Raw genomic sequence first — 19,203 nt, forward strand, 5'->3', positions numbered from 1 at the left:
GAGTCAAGATGGAAAGGGTTAGTAGAACCTGGAGGCCATTTGGTCCTGATAGACTTGAGAAGGAAGTCACAGACTTTATCACTGGGCACCTGCAGGGTAATCTGAAGTAATGGTCCACCAACCCCACTTGCATAGTCAACACTCAATGTATACTTAGGAAGAAGAATTAGACTAGGTGACACTCTTTCTCCAAAAGAAAGCCACAGTATTTTTACACAGTGATATCATATTGAGGAGGAAGAACAGGAGTAGATGGAAATCTGAAAATATAAGTTTGGTTAAATTTTTAAATGAAATTAAACTTATAATTTCAACTAAAAATAGTAGTTTTATTTCCCCCTCTTCTATCTTGAATAGGTTCACAAAGAATTTTAGATCATTTAAAATAAATAAAGAAAAAGAATAGAAGGAAGAAAAGGAGGAAATAATTAAGGAAGGAAAGGTGAAGGTCAGAAAAGAAGAATGTATAGCAGGAGAAATTTAGGAATAATACTACTATGACCTTAAGATAAAAAACATTCTCATAATGCTGATACAACTTGCTAGTACTCTTATTTCTTCAATTAACTTTCAGTGTCCACATGGCAAGCTCATCTTATTGTTAGTTATATGAATTGGTTATTTCAAAGAAGTTTTACAATGACATCCACCACCAACACAAGTATATACACACTGATGTTTATATGCAAACAATGAATCATGGAACACTACATCAAAAACTAATGATGGACTGTATGGTGACTAACATAATATAATAAAATAAAATTTTAAAAAATATAAATGGATACCATTACATTTATTGATTTTTATTTTAATTGAATTGAATAAAAGATAATGAGAACTGCTTTGATTTTTTTAAAAACTTACACACATATTTAAATAAGATAATTATTTTTATCATGTTCATACTTAAGTAAGACAAATGAAATTTCACATTCTACATTGAACGAAAAGATAAAAGAAATTCTGGAGGACTTCTGGGGAAAACTGCAGAATAGAAGGATCCTAAACTCACCTCATCCCACAGGTAGAACTAGACAACATTGCAGCAGAGAAAACAACCCAGAAAAGAATTCAAAGACTGGCTACACAACCTCCACAACTAAATGTCACTTTAAGAGGTCACACTTAAGAGTGTAAGAAGGGCGACAATTTGGTGGAAACCTAAGCCCCATGGCTCTAACCACTGGAAGAATGGAGTCGTGGGTATGGAGAAGGGCCAGAAACATTAAAGTATATCAGGGAGCCTACACAGAGAAGAGAAATGCCCATAGCATTTGTCTTTGAAAATCAGAGGGGCTGAATTTCATGAGTGCATATAACTAGCAGGACTTAAAGCTTGGAACATTAAAATCAGTAGGCCCAGCTCTAAGAGATCCCAGAGGGCAATAGGAAGCTGAGCCCCTGCCCTTAAAGAGATAGCACAGCAAACAGACTGCAGAGATACTTGGAAGAAACAGTTTGAAAGGCAGCTGGGGCTTATGGGAGGATTAGTTACTAATCTCAGAATTACCTGAAGGACTTCTCTAGGAACAAAGGAGATGTCAGGAGCCATTTCCCTCCCCTGTCCCTCATCATAAAAACACAGCCATTTACAGGAACCAGTGTACCATCTGCAATCACTACCTAACTTGCTTTTACAGCACCCAGCCCTGTCCAGTCAGACCTGCCTCAGTCCTGGTGCTGCAGATCACTTTCCCCAGAAGACTGGGCAAACCTTGACAACGCTGTTTCCTGATCTCGCATGGAGGATGCATGCACCTTGTTAAAACTGCACCCCATGCCCACACTCCCTGTGCAGAGTGGCCAAAGCTGACCTCAGTATTAGTGGCAGGTCCATGTCCCCTGTAGAAGAGGACCAGCACCATCAAGTTAAAAGTACACGACCCATCCACTACTCAAGAGCAAGAGACATAGTAGACTTTCCTAATACACAGAAATAGGAACAGAGAGTTAAGCAAACTGAGAAGACAGAAGAATATGTCACAAACTAAAGAACAGGACAAAACCACAGCAAGAGACCAAAGCAAAATGGAATTAAGTAACATGCTTCATAGAGAATTTAAAATAATGATCATAAAAATACGGACTGAACTTGAAAAGGAAGTGGTGGACATCAGTGATACCTTTAACACAGAGATAAAAAAAAAATCAGAGATGAAGAACACAATAAGGGAAATTAAGAATACCCTTGATGGAATAAATAGCAGGCTAGAAGAAGCAGAGGAACAAATTAGTGTCCTACAAGACAGAGTAATGGAAAGTAATCAAGATGAGCTAATAAGAGGAAAAAGAATTATGCAAAATGATAATAGACTTAGGTAACTCAGTGATCCATCAAGCATAATAACATTCACATTGTAGAGATGCCAGAAGGAGAAGAAAAGGAAAAGGGGCAGAACATTTATTGAAGAAATAATAGCTGAAAATTTCCCTAGTCTGGGGAAGGAAAGAGATACCCAAATCCAGGAGGCACAGAGATACCCCAACAAAATCAACCAAAGGAGGTCCACACCAACACATATAGTAATCAAAATGACAAAAAATGATAAACAAAAAATTTTAAATCAGCATGAAGAAAGAAGATAGTTACATACGAGGAAAACCCCATAAGACTTTCAGAGGATTTTTCAACAGAAACTTTGCAAGCCAGAGGAGAGTGGCATGATATATTCAAAGTGCTGAAAGGGAAAAATCTACGGCCAAAACTACTCTATCCAGTAAGGCTGTCTTTCACAATAAAAGGAAAGACAAATCTTTTCTCAGACAAACAAAAACTAAAGGAGTTCATGACCACTAACAAGTTGTACAAGAAATATTAAAGGGGATTCTTTGAGAAGAAAGGAAAGACCATAAGTAAGAGTAAAAAGAGGGAAATACAAAGGCAGTAAAAAATAAATACTTCTGGGATGCCTGGGTGGCTCAGTTGGTTAAGCATCTGCCTTTGGCTCAGGTCATAATCCCAGGGTCCTGGGATCAAGTCCCCTATTGGGCTTCTTGCTCAGTGGGAAGCCTGCTTCTCCCACTGCCTGCCACTCCCCCTGCTTGTGCTTGCCCCCCCCCTCTCTCTGACAGATAAATAAAATCTTAAAACATAAAAAAATACTTCTGTAAAAATCAGACAAGGGATTCACAAAATAAAATAATGTAAAATATGACACCATATATCAAAAATGTGGGGTGTGGGGGAGAGGAGTAAGCATGGGTTTGAACTTAGGCAACCATCAACTTATATAGAATGCTATATACAGAAGATAGTACATACAAACTTAATGGTAAAAACAAATAAAAAACCACTAATAAATATGCAAAAAAGATAGAGAAAAGAATCCAAGCATATCACTAAATAAAAACAGCAAACCATGAAAGAAACAAAGACAAGAAACATCAGAGAAAAGCTACAAAAACAACCACAAAACAAGTATCAAAATGTCAATAAATACATATTTATCCATAATGACTTTGAATGCAAATGGGCTAAATGCTCCAATCAAAAGACATAGGGTCAATGTGAATAACCCCCCCCAAAATATAAATAAATAAATAAATAAATAAATAAATAAATAAATAAATAAATAATAAATAAATAAATAAAACAAGACCCATCTATATGCTGCCTACAGGAGATTCATTTCAGACCTAAAACATCTGCAAATTGAAAGTGAGGGGATAAGAAACATTTATCATGCAAATGGACATCAAAAGAAAGCTGGGAGAGCAATACTTATATCAGACAAAATGGACTCTATTTTTTTTCAAGTTTTTATTTTAATTCCAGTTAGTTAACATACAGTGTTATATTAGTTTCAGGTATACAATATAGTGATTCAACAATTCCATACATTACTCAGTGCTCATCATGACAAGTGCACTCTTTATCCCCATCACCTATTTCATCCATCCCCACACCCCCCTCCCCTCTGGTAACCATCAGTTTGTTCTCTATAATTAAGTCAGTTTCTTAGTTTGACATTCCCTCCTTTTCTCTTTGCTCCTTTCTTATGTTTCTCAAATTAACATGAGTGAAATCTGTGGTATTTGTCTTTCTCTGACTGACTTATTTTGCTTACCATTATACTGTCTAGCTCCATCCAAGTCATTGCAAATGGCAAGAATTAGTTATTTTTTATGACTGAATAATTATAGATATAATGGAATATTATATAAATATATATTTATATATATAATATATATATACCCTATATCATATCTATGTACCATATATCTGTATCTATATCTGTATCTATCTGTCTCTATCTATCTATACCACATCTTCCTTGTACATTCATCAATTGATGGACATTTGGGCTGCTTCCATTTCTTGGCTATGGTAAACAATGCTGCCATAAACATAGGGGTGCATGTATCCCTTTGGATTAGTGCTTTTCTATTCTTGGGGTGAATATCCAATAGTGCAATTGCCGGATCATAGGGTACTTTTATTTTTAACTTTTTAAGGAGCCTCCATACTGTTTTCCACAGTGCCTGCTGCAGTTTGCATTCTCACCAACAGTGCACAAGGGTTCCCTTTTGCCACATCCTGGCCAGTGCATGTTTCTTACTGTTTTTAGACATTCTGACATTCTGAGGTGATATCTCACTGTAGTTTTGATTGCATTTCCCTGATGATCAATGATATTGAGCATATTTTCATTTCTTTGTTGGCCATCTGGATGTCTTCTTTGGAGAAATGTCTATTCTTGGTTTCTACCCATTTTTTAATTAGATTATTTGTTATGGGGATGTTGAATTTTATAAATTCTTGATATATTTTGGATACACACCCTTTATGGGATATGTCATTTTCAAATATCTTCTCCAATACAGTAGATTGTCTTTTAGTTTTGTTGATTGTTTCCCTCACTGTGCAGAAGTTTTTATTTTGATATAATTCCAATAGTTTATTTTTACTTTTGTTTCCCTTGTCTCAGGAGACATACCCTGAAAAAAGTGGCTACCACTGATGACAGAGAGATTCCTGCCTATGTTTTCTTTTAGGATTCAGGTCTCATATTTAGGTATTTAATCCATTTTGAATTTATAATGTTGTATGGTGTGAGAAAGTGGTCCAATTCCTTTCTTTTGCATGTCCCTGTCCAGGTTTCCCAACACTATTTATTGAAGAGATTGTACTTTTCCCATGGGATACTGTTTCCTGTTCTGTTGAAGATTACTTGGCCATATAGTCATGGGTTCATTTCTGGGTTTTCTATTCTGTTCCATTGTCTGTTTTTGTGACAGTACCATAGTTTTTTTATTACTACAACTTTGTAATAAAGCTTGAAGTCTGGAATTGTGATGCCTCCAGCTTTGCTTTTCTTTTAAAGGTCACTTTGGCTAATTAGGATATTTTGTGGTTACACACAAATTTTAGAATTGTTTGTTCTAGCTCTGTGAAAAAATACTGTTGGTATTTTGATAAGGATTACATTGTGTAGATTGCTTTGGGTAGTATAGATATTTTAACAATATTTCTTCTTCTGATACATGAGCATGGAATGCCTTTCCCTTTCTGTCATCTTCAATTTCTTTCATCAGCATTTTGTAGTTTCTAGAGTATAGTTCTTTCACCTCTTTAGTTAAATTTATTCCTAGATATCTTATTGTTTTGTGTGTAATTGTAAATAGAATTGTTTTCTTAATTTCTCTCCCTGATTCTTCATTATTGGGGTACAGGAATGCAACAGATTTCTGTACATTAATTTTTTTGTCCTGTATCTTTACTGACTTCTTTTATCAGATGTAGCAGTATTTGGTGGAGTTTTTTGGGTTTACTATATACAGTATTATGTCATCTTCAAATAATGGAAGTTTTACTTCTTTCTTACTGATTTGGATGCCTTTTATTCCTTTGTGTTGTATGATCCCTGTAGCCAGGACTTCCAGTATTATGCTGAATAAAAGTTGCGAGAGTGGACATCCTTGTTTTCTTCCTGACCTTAGAGGAAAATCTCTCAGTTTTTCCCCATTGCAGATGATGTGAGCTGTGGGTTTTTCCATATATTGTCTTTATTGCGTTGAGGTATGTTCCCTCCAAACCTACTTTGTTCAGGGTTTTTATCATGAATCGATGTTGTATTTTGTCAAATGTTTATCTGTGTCTCTTACTGATGTGATGTATCACATTAGTTGATTTGCAAATGTTGAACTACCCTTCCATCCCAGGAATAAATCCAGCTTGATCATGGTGAACAATTTTTAAAAAATATATTGTTGAATTTGGTTTGCTAGTATTTTATTGAGGATATTTGCCTCTATATTCATCAGCAATATTGGCCTATATTTCTTTTTTAAATGGTGTCTTTATCCAGTTTGGGTATCAATATAATCCTAACCTCATCAAATGAATTTGGAAGTTTTCCTTCCTTTGCTATTTTTTGAGATGTTTGAGAAGAATAGGTATTAACTCTTCTGTAAAAATTTGGTAGAATTCATTGTGAAGTCGTCTGGTCCTGGACTTTTGTTTGTTGGAAGTTTTTTTTTGTTTTTATTATTGATTCAATTTCTTTGCTATCAGTCTATTCAAGTTTTCTATTTCTTCCTGTTTCAGTTTGGTAGTTTATATGTTCCTAGGAATTTACCCATTTCATCTGGTTGTCCTATTTGTTGGCATATGGTTTTCATAATATTTTCTTATAATTAATTGTATATTAGTGGTATTGTTTTTATTTCTCCTCTTTCATTAGTGATTTTATTTATTTGAGTCATTTCTCTTTTTTCTTAATAATTCTGACTAGAGGATTGTCAATTTATTGATTTTTTTTCATGAAACCAGGTCCAGGTTTCATCGATCTGTTCTATTGTTTTGTTGTTGCTGTTGTTTTGTTTTGTTTTAGTTTTGGTTCTATATCATTTATTTTTCCTCTAATCTTTATCATTTCATCCCTTCTGCTGGTTTTAGTTTCATTTTCTTCTTTTTCTAGATCTTTTATGTATAAGGATTAGTTGTTTGAGATTTGTCTTGTTTCTTGAGGTAGTCCTGTATTGCTACAGGCTTCCCTCTTACAACTGCTTTTGTTGCCTCTGGAAGGTTTTGGACCATTGTGTTTTCATTTTAATTTGTTTCCATGTATTTTTGATTACTTCTTTTGTCTCCTGTTTGACCCATTCATTGTTCAGTAGCGTGTTATTTAACTTTGAAGTATTTGTGATTTTTCCAGATTTTTTTTCCTCTTAGTTGACTTCTAGTTTCATAGAGTTGTGGTCAGAAAAGATGCATGGTATGACTCCAATCTTCTTGAATTTTGTGAGTCTTGTTTTGTAGTCTAATATGTGATCCATGATGGAGAATGTTCCGTATTCACTTAAAAAGAATGTGTATTCTCCTGTTTTAAAATCAAGTGTTCTGGGGCACCTGGGTGACTCAGTTGGTTAAGTGTCTGACTCATGATTTCACAGTCATGAGATTGAGGCCTACATCATGCTTTGTGGTCAGCAGGGAGTCTAGTGGAGATTCTTTCTCCCTTTCCCTGTACCCCTCCTCCTGCTCACACACTATCTCTAAAATAAATAAATAAATAAATATTTTTTAAAAATAATAAAATCAAATGTTCTGAATAGGTGTTTAATCCATTTGTTCTAGTGTGCTCTCCAAAGCCACTCTATCCTTGTTGATTCTTTTTTTGGATATCTGCCCATTGATGTACATAGGCTGTTAATGTCCCCTACCATTATTGTTGTTTTTTTTTTAGATTTTATTTATTTGACAGAAAGAAACACAGTGAGAGAGGGAACACAAGCAGGGGGAATGGAAGAGGGAGAAGCAGGCTTCCCACGGTGCAGGGAGCACGATGTGGGGCTCGATCCCAAGATGTTGGGATCATGACCTGAGCTGAAGGCAGATGATTAATGACTGAGCCACCCAGGTGCCCCTCCCTACCATTATTGTATTATTACAGATTAGTTCCTTTATCTTTATCATTAGTTGTTTTATGTATTTTGGTGCTCTTATGTTGTGTGCATAAATATTTATAACTGTTATATCTTCTTGATGGATTATCCTCTTTATTATTATATACTGTCCTTCTTTGTTTTAAAGTCTATTTTGTCTGGTCAAAGTATTGCTACTCAACTTTTTTGACATTCATTTGCACAATGCATATTTCTCCATTCCCTCACTTTTAATCTGTGGGAGGCTTTAGAACTAAAATTAGTCTCTTGCAGCCACCATGTTGATGAGTCTTTTTTAATTTGTTGTTTTTTTTTAATCCACTCTCTCATCCTATGGCTTTTGACTGGAGTGTTTAGTCCATTTACATTTAAGGCAATTATTGATAAATGATATTGATTATTGATAGATAAATATTGATGTGGTGCTCAGTCTCATGACTGTGAAATCATGATCTGAGCCAAAATCAAGTCAGACACTTAACCAACTGAGTCACCCAGGTGGCCCAGAACACTTGATTTTAAAACAGGAGCATAAACATTTTTTTAAAGTGAATATGGAACATTCTGAACATCAAAGATCACATATTAGGCCACAAAACAAGACTCACAAATTCAAGATTGGAGTCATACCATGCATCTTTTCTGACCACAACTCTATGAAACTAGAAGTCAACCAAGAGAAAAAAAAATTGACATTTTATTACTTGTTTCTTTCTTTCTTTCTTTCTTTCTTTCTTTCTTTCTTTCTTTCTTTCTTTCTTTCTTTCTTTCTTTCTTTCTTTCTTTCTTTCTTTCTTTCTTTCTTTCTTTTCTTCTTTCTTCTTTCTTCTTTTAGTTTTTCTGTGATATTTTCTTGTCTTTCTTTCATGGTTTGTTGATTTTATTTAATGATATACTTGGATTCATTTCTATTATTCTTTGTATATCTATCAGTAGCTTTTGATTTATATTTACCATTAAGATTATATATAACCTCTTCTGCGTATAGCAGTCTATATTAAGTTGATGGTCATTTGAATTTGAATGTATTCTTATCTCCTTTCCTCCCTGTTTTAGGTATATGCTATTAAATTTTATATCTTTTTTTGGTGAGCTTCTTTACTGATTTTTTACAGAAATATTCATTCTTACTGTTTTTGTGTTTCTTACCTCTATACTGACACATTTGGCCTCTCCTTTCCACTCAGCGTTCCCTTTAATATTTCTTGCAGGGCTGGTTTGGTGGTCATGAACTCCTGTAGTTTTGTTTGTCTGGGAACTTTTTATCTCTCTTTAATGACTTTAATGACTTCTTTGTCTTGCTACTTTTAAGATTTTTTTTCTTTATGGCTATATTTTGCCAATTAAATTACAATATGTCTTGGTATGTGTCTGCTTTTGTTGATTTTGATAAGAGTTCTCTGTGCTTCCTGTATCTGGATATGTGTTTCCTACCTCAGTTTAGGGAAGTTTTCAGCTATTATTTCTTCAAATAAATGATCTTCCGCCTTTTCTCTCTTTCTTCTGGGTCACCTATACTATGAATGTTATTATATTCACTGGAGTCACTGAGTTTCCAAAGTCTATCCTCATTTTGCATAATGCTTTTTTCTCTTGTTCAGCTTGATTACTTCCCATTACTCTGTCTTGTAGGTCAATAATTCGTTCCTCTACTTCTTCTATCCTGCTATTCATTCCATCAAGTGTGTTTCTCATTTCATTTATTGAGCCCCTTATCTGTGCTACATCATTCATTATCTTAGTGTTAAGGTTTTTACTCATGTCTCCCACTCTTTTTTCGTCAGTGAGTGTCCTTATGCACATTGCTTTAAATTCTCTATCAGGTATATTACTTATATCTCTGGTCATCGCTTTGTCTTGTTCTTCCATTGGGTATAAATTTCTCTCACTGTCTGCTGCTCTGTGTCTGTTTCTGTATGTTGAGAAAGTCAACTATGTTTTCTGCTCTTGAAAGTAGTAGCTTTATGAAGAGATCATGGAGTGCCCTGCAGTGCAGTGTCCCCTGTTCACCAGAACTTAGGAGAGTATCCAATCTATCTTGCTTACACCCTACTGTTGTGTCTGAGTCACTTTTCCTCTCAGTGCAGTCATCTACACTGACTGTGTGTCATTATCTGTTTGTTCTCTGTGTTGTCATTGGGACACAGGCAGGCCAGCTGTGAACTTGGGAGTGAGCTGGCTAGTTGCACACACCTGGGCATGGTGTGGTGGCTTGGCCTCGTGCATGCTAACAAAATTTGCCCTGAGCATAGAGCCAAGGGTGGCAGGCTTTGAGTGGGTGAATCCTAAGGATAACTCATGGGCATGGGACACTGTTACCAGATTAATTTGCAAGTATCTGTCCAGTGCCACCCCCTGCAGGTGGTTCTATATTTATGCTGGAGGGTGAGGAAGTAAATGTTGCTTTCTACTTCCCTTGTTTTCAGAGAAGTTCCCCAACATGCTCTGAAATCAGTGTGAAAAAGATGTCTCTCATTTGCCCCTGGTATTCTGTACACTGCCATTTTTATGATGCCTCTCAGCTTAGGCTGCTGTCTCTTTTAGGGTGGCAATACAGCTATCTCTTGCCCTTCCTGCTCACCCAGTGCTGACTTAGCTGACTTTTAAATCTCCAGGCTCCAAGTCTCAGTGGTTTTACAAACACACGGAATTCAGCCCTTCTGATTTTTCAAGCCACACATTATGGAAATGAGTTTTTCCCATGTCAGCTCTCTGGTATGAGGGCCCATTTCTCTGCCCACTCTTTGCACAGCTCCTCCCTCTTGTGGGCAGCCTCCCTCCACCTTTCTAACCTTCCTAACCTTGCAGATGCAGTTTCTTATCTATATTTAATTGTGGAGTTTGTTCTGCCAGTTTGGTTCACTCTCTCCGGTTTACTGACTTGGATGATATCTAGTTGTAAGCATGGGACAAGGAGAGTTCAGGTTACTCCTACTCTATCATCTTCCCACTGGACAAAAATCAGCATTAAAACAAGGACTGTAACAAGAGACAAAGAACAACACAGTGTAAAAATAAAGGGGACAATCCATTAAGAAGATATAGTAATTGTAAATATTTATGCACCCACATACAAGCAATGTAATACATAGAACAGTTAATAACAAACATAAAGGAACACATTAATAGTCATACAATAATGGTAGGAGGCTTTAACACCACACTTAAGTTAATGGACAGATTATCCAAAAAGAAAATCAACAAGGATACATTGACTTCAAATGACACACTGGAGCAGATGGATTTAACAGATATATGCAGAACACTCCATCCTAAAATAACAAAATACACATTATTTTTAAGTGCATGTGGAGCATTCTCCAGATTAGACCACATATTAGGCCACAAAACAAACTTTAACAAATTCAAGAAGACTGAAGTCATAACATGCATCTTTATTGAACACAATGCTATGAAACAAGAAACTAACCACAAGATAAAATCTGAAAAGACCACAAATACAAGGAGGTTAAATAATATGCTACTAAATAATGAGTAGGTCAACCAAGATATCAAAGAAGAAATTAAAAATACACAGCAACAAAAGAAAATGAAAACACAACAATCCAAAACCTTTGGGGGGAAATAAAAGCAGTTCTAAGAGGAAAGATTATAGCAATACAGGCTTACCTCAAGAAACAAGACAAATCTCAAATAAACAACATATCCTTACACCAAAAGAGCTAGAAAAAGAACAACAAATGAAACTAAAACCAACAGAAGGAATGAAATAATAAAGAACAGAAGAGAAAAAAAGGTACAGAAATTAAGGGGAAAAAAAAAAGAACAGATTAGTGAAACCAGGAGCTGATTCTGTGATAAATTCAACAAACCTGATAAGTTTCCACCCAGACTCACAGAGAGAGAGAGAGAGAGAAAAGTATTCAAAGAGTTACAGATGAAAGTCACAACCAACACTGCAGAAATACAAAAAAAAAAAAAAATTGTAAGGGAATATTAAGAAAAACTATATGCCAACAAAGCAGACAACCTAGGGGAAATGGATAAATTTCTAGAAACAAAAACACATCAAAACAGAAGATAGAAAATTTGAATGGATCATTTACCAGCAAGGAGATTGAATCAATAATTTAATCAAAGAACTCCCAAAAACAAAAGTCCAGGACCAGATGGCTTCACAGGTGAATTCTACCAAGTATTTAAGGAAGAGTTAATACCTATTCTTCACAACCTATTCCAAAAAAAATGGAACTAGAGTGTATAATGTTAAGAAAAATAAGTCAGTCAGAGAAAGAAAAATACCATATGATTTCACTCATATGTGGAATTTAAGGAACAAAACTTCCAAATTCATTCTATGAAGCCAGTACCACCCTGATACCAAAACCAGATAAAGACATGACACCAAAAAGAGAACTACAGGCCAATGTTTCTGATGAACATAGATGCAAAAACCCTCAAAAAATATTAGCAAACTGAATCCAACAATATATTAAAAAAATCATTCACCATGATTAAGTGGGATTTATTCCCAGGATGTAAAGGTGGTTCAATATTCACAAATCAATCAATGTGATACCTCACATCAATAAAAGGAAGGATAATAACCATATGATCATTTCATTAGATGAAGAAAAAAACATTTGACAAAGCACAAGATCCATTCATAATAAAAGCCCTCAACAAAGTAAGTATAGATTGAACATAACTCAACATAATAAAGATCATATATGAAAAACAGCAAACATCACACTCACAGGGGTAAAACTAAGAGCTTTTCCTCTAAGGTCAGGAACAAAACAAAGATGTCCACTCTCACTACTTTTATTCAACATCATACTGGAAATCCAGCCACAGCAACCAGACCACAGAAAGACATAAAAAGCATCCAAAGGAATGCCTTTGTCAAACTTTCACTCTTCACAGATAACACTACACTCTATATTGAAAACCCTGGTATACAAATTCAGTAAAGTTACAGATTACAAAGTTAATGTGCAGAAATCTGTTGCATTTCTATACACTAATAATTAAGCAGCATAAAGAGAAGTTAAGAAAAGAATCACATTTACAACTGCACTAAAATAACAAAATATCTAAAAATAAACCTAAACAAAGAGGTGGTAAACCTGTACTCTGAAAAATGTAGAAGACTGATGAAAGGAATTGAAGACACAAAAAATGGAAAGATATTCCATGCTCATGTATTAGAAGAACAAATATTGTTAAGATGTCTATAGTACCCAAAGAATCTACACATTTTATGCAATCCTTATCAAAATACCAACAGCATTTTTCAGAGAACTAGAACAAACAATTCAGAAATTTGTATGGAACCACAAAAGAACCCTAACAGCCAAATCTATCCAAAGAGAGAGAGAGAGAGAGAGAGAAAGAAAGAAGGAAAGAACAAAAAGAAAGAAAGAAAAGCAAAGCTGGAGGTTTCACAATTCCAGACTTCAAATTATATTATAAAGCTGTAGTAATCAAAACAGTATGGTACTGTCACAAAAATAGACACATAGATCAATGGACCAGCATAGTAAACCCAGAAATAAATCAACCATTATTTGGTCTATTAAGCTTTGACAAAACAGGACATAATATACAACGGGAAAAAGATAGTCTCTTCAACAAATGGTGTTGGGAAAACTGGACAGCAACATATAAAAAGTGAAACAGGACCAGTTTCTTCCACCATACACAAATATAAAGTCAAAATGGATTAAAGATCTAAATGTGAAGCCTGAAATCATAAGAATCCTAGAAGAAAACACAGGCAGTAATATCTCTGATATTGGTCATAGCAACCTTTTTCTAGATTTGTTTCCTGAGTCAGGAGAAACAAATGCAAAAGTAAACTATTGGAACTACATCAAATTAAGAAGCTTCTACACAGTAAATGAAACAATCAACAAAACCAGAAAGGAACCTACTGAATGGACGAAGGTATTTGCAAAAGACATATCCAATAAAAGATTAGTATCCAGAACATATAAAGAACTTATAAAACTCAATACCTTCCCAAATAACCCAATAAAAAATGGGCAGAAGACACGAACAAACATTTTTCCAAAGAAGACATTCAGATGGCCAAAAGACATATGAAAAGATGTTCAGCATCACCAGCCATCAGGGAAATGCAAATCAAAACTACAGTGAGATATCACCTCACACTTGTCAGAATGACTAAAATCAGTAACACATACAACAGGTGCTGGTGAGGATGTGGAGAGAGGAACCCTTTTGCATTGTTGGGGGAATGCAAACTGCAGCAGCCACTGTGGAAAACATAAATGGAGGTTCCTTAAAACTTTAAAAATAGAAGTACCCTATGATTCAGCAATTGTGCTACTGGTTATTTACCCAAAGAATACAAAAACACTAATTCAAAGAGATACATCCATCCCTACATTCATAACAGCATTATTTACCATAGCCAATATATGGTAATAGCCCAAGTGCCCATTGTTAGATGAATGCATAAAGAAGATGTGATATATATACATATATATATAATGAAATATTATTCAGCCATAAAATGAATGAAATCTTGCCATTTGCAATGACATGGATGGAACTAGAGTGTATAATGTTAAGAAAAATAAGTCAGTCAGAGGAAGAAAAATACCATATAATTTCACTCATATGTGGGATTTAAGAAACAAAACAAATGTGCAAAGGAAAAAAAGAAAGAGGGAGAGAGTGACAAACCAAGAAACAGGCTCTTAACTACAGAGAACAAACTGATATTTACCAGAGGGGAGGTGGATGAGGGGATGGGTGAAATAGATGAAGGAGATTAAGGAGTACACTTGTCATGATGAGCACTAAGTGATGTATGGAATTGTTGAATTACTATATTGTACACTTGTAGCTAATACAATACTCTGTTAACTAAATTAGAATTAAAATAAAAAAATATATGAGGCTAAAACAAGATTGTAATAACATTGTTTGGTGACAGATATTAGCTATTCATATATATATATATATATATATATATATATATATATATATAACACTGTATGTCAATTATATTTCAATAAAACTTATACTAGTAGTAAAAAAAGTTAAAAGAAATTCCTCAGGAAGGGGTAAATTATATAGGTCAGAAACTCAGATCTACATAATGAAAGGAAAAATGTTAGTGAAAGATTAAATGAAGGTAATTTTTAAAATTTTTTCTTATTTTTAATTGATCTAACAGACAGCATCTGTTCAAATTAGTAATAGCAACAATGCATTTGGTGTTTGTGATTCACACAAAAGTAAAATGAATGGGAAGATATTAAGTATTCTTTAATATAAGGTACTTGCACTACCTGTACAATAGCAGAATGTTATTTGAAAATAGTCTAGGATTATAATAACTGTTATAATGGATATGTTTAGACTGGAGAAAACTGAAATAATATTAAATGCTTAATTAAAACCAGAGAAGGCAGAAAAAGAGTGGAAAAATAAAAACAAAGAGCCAGGGCAGTAAGTATAAAAGTACAAATGTTAGATACTAATCCAAGTACATCAATTATTACTCTTAACGTCAATTGTTCAAATTTACCAATTAAAAAACACAACCTAGCAGAGTGAATCAAAAACAAGATCCAACCATGTGTTGTCTACAAATAAACCCACTTTAAAGACATATAGGTTAAAAGTAAGTGTTAGAGAAAAATATGCCATATTCAATTCAGACAAAACAGATTCCAGTGTGACATAAAATTATTAGGGATTAAAAGGGTATTACACAATGATAAAGGAGATATTTCTTCAATATTTAGAGAAATAAGGAATCCACTATTATAGGTGGAGGTTTCAATACCCCTCTACCTGTACGGACAGAGCAGGCAGAAAATCAGTAAGAACATAATTGAACTCAACAATATTATCAGTAAATTGGATCTAATTATACTTCATCCAACAACAGCAGAATGCACATTCTTTTCAAAAGAGAAACCATATTCTGGGACATAAAACACATATTAACATATAGAAAAGAATAGAAATCATAATGTATGTTTTCAGACAATGGAATTAAACCAAAAATTAATAACAAAAAAATAGATGGAAAATCCCTAAATGCTTGGAGATTAAACTGCATGCTTCTAAATAACTTATGAGTCAAAGAAATTCTCAACATTTCAAACAAAATTAAATTAAAATTATGATATAAATTTTGGTGTGCAGGGAAAGCAGTGCTTTGAGGAAAGTTTACAACATTGAATGAATATGTAAGAAAGATCTGAAATTAGTAATCCAACTTTCCACCTTAGAAAATTAGAAAAGAAGAGCAAATTAAATCTAAAGTAAGCAGAAGATAACTGATTTTCTCTGCCTGACTTATTTCGCTTAGCATAATCTCCTCCAATCCCATCCATGTTGATGCAAAAGTTGAGTATTCATCCTTTCTGATGGCTGAGTAATATTCCATTGTATATATGGACCACATCTTCTTTATCCATTCATCTGTTGAAGGGCATCTTGGTTCTTTCCACGGTTTGGCTATTGTGGACATTGCTGTTATGAACATTGTGTATATGGCCCTTCTTTTCACTACATCTGTGTCTTTGGGGTAAATGCCCAGTAGTGCAATTGCTGGGTCATAGGGTAGCTCTATTTTTAATTTTTTGAGACACCTCCACATTGTTTTCCAAAGTGGCTGTACCAACTTGCATTCCTTTTTTTTTTTTTTTAAGATTTATTTATTTGACAGAGAGAGAGACAGCGAGAGAGGGAACACAAGCAGGGGGAGTGGGAAGGGGAGAAGCAGGCTTCCCACCAAGCAGCGAGCCCGATGTGGGGCTCGATCCCAGGACCCCAAGATCATGACCCGAGCTGAAGGCAGTCGCCCAACCAACTGAGCCACCCAGGCGCCCCAACCAACTTGCATTCCCACCAACAGTGTAAGAGAGTTCCCCTTTCTCCACAACCTCTCCAACATTTGTTGTTTCTTTCCCTGTCCATTTTTGCCATTCTAACTGGTGTAAGGTGGTATCTCAATGTGGTTTTGATTTGAATTTCCCTGATGGCTAATGATGATGAACATTTTTTCATGTGTCTGTTAGCCATTTGTATGTCTTCTTTTGAGAAGTGTCTGTTCATAAGGACATTAGGAGAAGGAAGGGAAAAATGAAGGGGGGTGGAATCAGAGAGGGAGACAAACCATGAGAGACTATGGACTCTGAGAAACAAACTGAGGGTTTTGGAGGGGAGCAGGGTGTGGGATGTGTTAGCTCTGTGATGGATATTTAGGAGGGCACATATTGCATGGAGAACTGGGTGTTATATGCAAACAATGAATCATGGAACACTACATTAAAAACTAATGACGTACTGTATGGTGACTAACATAATAAAATAAAAAAAAATAAAGTAAGCAGAAGAAAAGAAGTCATAAAATTAGAGTAGAAATCAGTGATATTGAAAGCAAGAAATCAATAGAGAATATCAACAAAACCAAAAGCGAATTCTTTGAAAAGATCCATAAAATCAATAAACTTCTAGCCAAGAGTTATAAATTATATGTATATAAATTACATATCATTTATATATAATTTATTATATATTTATATATAAATAATACAAATTATTTATATATAAATAATAATACAAATTAATAGCATGAGAAATAGAAGTGGTACCATCACTACTAATCTTATTGACATTAAAAGGATAATAAAATATTATGAACAACTCTATGCTCACAATTTTGATAACCTAGATGTAACTGATCAATTTCTTGAAAAACACAACCTATCAAAACTCACTCAAAAAGAAGTAATATGATTAGGCTTAGATCTATTAAAGAAATTGAATCAATATTTAGTAAGCTTCCTAAAGGGAAGATGCCAGACTCAAATGGGTTCACTGGTGAATTCTATGAAACATTTAAGCAAGAAATTTTACTAATTCCCTACTATCTTTTGCAGAAGATAGAAGCAGAATAAATACTATCTCATTCTATGTAGCCAGGCTTACCCTAATACCAAAACCAGACAAAGACATTAGCAGAAAAGAAAACTACAGACCAATATTTTTCCTGTTGTAAACTGAATGCTCTCATTCCCCCAAAATTCATGTGTTGAAATTCTAATCATTAAATTGATGGTGTAAAGAAGTGAGGCCTTTGGTAGTTAATTAGATCATGAAAATGGAACTTCCATGAATGGGATTAATGCCCTTTAGGAACGCCAAAGGGAGAGTTTTCATCCTCTTTCTAACAGAGGAGAATACAAGGAAAAGAGGTTTGTCTGCAACCTGGAAGAGGGTCTTTTTTCAGAAACTGACTATGCCTACACCCTGATCTCAGATTTCCATCTTCTAGAACTGTGAGAAATTAATGTCTGTTGTTTAATTCACCCAGTTTATGATAACTTGTTACATCAGGTGAACCTAAGACAACTCATAAACAAAGATATAAAAATCCTCACCAAATATTTGCAAATCAAATACAGCAGTGTACAAAAAGAATTCTACAGTATAACCAGTGGGATTTATCTCAGGTGCTCAAGCTGGTTCAACAATCAAAAATCAATTAATGTAATCTATCACACCAACAGGTTAACAAAGAAAAAACATTATCATATCAATATATGTAGAAAAAAACATTTGACAAACATCAATTCATGATAAAATTTTTCAGCAAAGTAGGACTAGAGTTCCTTAACATTAAAAAGAACATCTAGGGGTGCCTGGGTGGCTCAGTCATTAAGTGTCTGCCTTTGGCTCAGGTCATGAACCCAGCATCCTGGGATTGTGCCCTGTGTCAGGCTCCCTTCTCAGTGGGGAGCCTTCTTCTCCCTCTCCAACTCCCCCCTGCTTGTGTTCCTTCTCTCACGGTCTCATAAATAAATAAAATCTTTTAAAAAATGAAAAGAACATCTACAAATACCCTACAACTAACATCATACTTAATGATAGGAAACCAGATATTTTCTCATTAAGATCCAGAACAAAGCAAGGATGTCCCTTCTTACCACTCCTATTTTAACATTATATGAGAAGTCCAAACCAATGCGGTAAAACAAGAAAAAGAAACAAAAAATTATAGAGAGTAGGAAGGAAAAATAAAACATTTTGTTCACAGTTGACATGATCATCCATGTATAAAATCTCAAAGCATTGAAGAAAAAAACAAACTTTCTGGAACTAACAAGTAATTATAGCAAGATTTCAGGATATACATATATGCATAGGATATATATATATAGGACATATACACTGCACTATATATATATATATATATATATATATATATATATATATATATGATTAGTAGTGATGGTACCACTTCTATTTCTCATGTTATTAATTTGTATTATTATTTATATATAAAATAATTTGTATATA

The sequence above is a fragment of the Zalophus californianus genome, chromosome 9 (assembly GCF_009762305.2).
Source record: "Zalophus californianus isolate mZalCal1 chromosome 9, mZalCal1.pri.v2, whole genome shotgun sequence".
NCBI classification, from domain to species: domain Eukaryota; kingdom Metazoa; phylum Chordata; class Mammalia; order Carnivora; family Otariidae; genus Zalophus; species Zalophus californianus.